This window comes from Petromyzon marinus, unplaced genomic scaffold (assembly GCF_048934315.1).
Source record: "Petromyzon marinus isolate PM22_M1 ecotype Great Lakes invasive population unplaced genomic scaffold, UKy_Petmar_22M1.pri1.0 PM_G_Scaffold_221, whole genome shotgun sequence".
In the NCBI taxonomy this organism is placed as follows: Eukaryota; Metazoa; Chordata; class Hyperoartia; order Petromyzontiformes; family Petromyzontidae; genus Petromyzon; species Petromyzon marinus.
Window position 1 is genome coordinate 140,001 of NW_027422786.1, and position 2,500 is coordinate 142,500.

The window sequence follows — 2,500 nt, forward strand, 5'->3', positions numbered from 1 at the left end:
AAACTTCAAGAGTTTGACGGACAGATGATTGGAGGCGCAGCTGTTGGTATACAGGGAGAAGAGCAGTGGGCAAAGGACGCAGCCCTGAGGAGTTCCCGTGCTGATGGACCTGGAGTCAGAGACTTCTGTTCCCGGCTTAACGCACTGCTTCCTGTCAGAGAGGAAGTCTGTGATCCACCTGCAGGTGGAGTAGGGCACGTTCAGCTGGAAGAGCTTGTCCTGAAGCAGGGCAGGGATGATGGTGTTGAAGGCAGAGCTGAAGTCCACAAACAGGATCCTGGCGTAGGATGCTGGGGCGTCCACATGCTGTAGGGTGAAGTGGAGGGCCATGTTAACTGCGTCGTCCACAGACCTGTTGGCTCTGTAGGCAAACTGAAGGGGGTCCAGGAGAGGGTCTGTGATGGCTTTGAGGTGTGCCAGGAGCAGGCGCTCAAAAGACTTCATTACCACAGATGTAAGGGCGACCGGTCTGTAATCATTTAGTCCTGTTGGCCTTAGCTTTTTGGGCACAGCGATGATGGTGGAGGACTTGAGACAGGCTGGTACATGGCATGTCTCCAGGGAGGTGTTAAAGATGTTGGTGAACACCGGAGACAGCTGGCCAGCGCAGTGCCTGAGGGTGGCTGGAGAGACAGAGTCCGGCCCGGCTGCTTTGCGTGGATTCTGCCTCTTGAAAAGCCCATTAACTTCTCCCTCCTGAAAGGAGAGAGTCGTTTCTGTAGTATGGGTGGGGGATGGGGCCTCTTGGGTGGGAAGGGGTGGTTCAGGACAGTCCAATTGTCTTTCAAATCTACGGTAGAACTCGTTCAGGTCGTTGGCTAGGCGGGAGTCGTTAGTGGTGTGGGGCGCTCTGGGTTTGTAGTTGGTGATGTGCCTGAGCCCTTTGGCAGACAGAAGCAGCGTCGTTAGTAGAGAACTGGTGTTTTAGTGTCTCTGAGTACAGTCGTTTAGCCTCTCTCACCGCTTTGCTAAACCTGTTCTTCGACTCCTTGAATCTGTCTCTATCCCCACTCCTAAACGCTTCCTCCTTCTCCAACCTCAACCTTTTGAGCTTTGCTGAGAACCAGGGCTTGTTGTTGTTAAAGTTCACCCTGGTACGTGTTGGGATACAGCAGTCCTCACAGAAGCTGATGTACACAGCCTCTGTGAGTTCATCCAGACTATTGGTAGCAGTCGTGAACATATCCCAGTCAGTACAGTCTAAGCACGCCCGCAAATCTTCCACAGCCTCACTGGTCCACTGTTTAGATGTCCTCACAGCAGGTTTACAGAGTTTTAGTTGCTGCCTGTATGCACGAATCAGGTGGACCAAGGGAGTTCTGTGCGAGCCGAACAGCCCCGTGACCCACAAGAGAAACATCCCCGCCAAATTCGAGCGTTTGACGGGGTCTATCCGTGAAAAAATATTCACGTTTTTGAGTGCACATGCATTTCTGCTGCAAATGCCTCTGGAAGTTTCATGCCGTTCGTATGCCAATTGTGGCAACACGAAAATGACCCGTTTTCCCATTCCGAGGGATTTCTGTGCGACCCTAACAGCCCCGTGAGCCACAAGAGACACATCCCCGCCAATTTCTAGCGTTTCACGGGGTCTATCCGTGAAAAATATAGACGTTTTTGAGTGCACATGCATTTCTGCTGCAGATGCCTCTGGAAGTTTCATGCCGTTCGTACGCAATGTGGCAACACGAAAATGACCCCTTTTCCCATTCCGAGGGATTTCTGTGCGACCCTAACTAACAGCGCCCGTGAGCCACAAGAGAGACATCCCCGCCAATTTATAGCGTTTCACGGGGTCTATCCGTGAAAAATATAGACGTTTTTGAGTGCACATGCATTCCTGCTGCAAATGCCTCTGGAAGTTTCATGCCGTTCCTATGCAATGTGGCCACACAAAAATGACCCGTTTTCCCATTCCGAGGCATTTCTGTGCGACCCTAACAGCCCCGTGAGCCACAAGAGAGACATCCCCGCCAACTTCTAGCGTTTGACGGGGTCTATGCGTGAAAAATATTAAAATTTTTGAGTGCACGTGCCTTTCTGCTGCAAATGCCTCTGGAAGTTTCATGGCGTTCCTATGCAATGTGGCAACACGAAAATGACCCCTTTTCCCATTCCGAGGGAGTTCTGTGCCACCCTAACAGCCCCGTGAGCCACAAGAGACACATCCCCGCCAATTTCTAGCGTTTCACGGGGTCTATCCGTGAAACATATAGAAGTTTTTGAGTGCACATGCATTCCTGCTGCAAATGCCTCTGGAAGTTTCATGCGGTTCGTACGCAATGTGGCAACACGAAAATGACCCGTTTTCCCATTCCCAGGGATTTCTGTGCGACCCGAACAGCCCCGTGAGCCACAAGAGACACATCCCCGCCAATTTCTAGCGTTTCACGGGGTCTATCCGTGAAAAATATCAATTTTTTTTTGACTGCACATGCATTTCTGCTGCAAATGCCTCTGGAAGTTGCATGCGGTTCGCATGCAATGTGGCGACACGAAA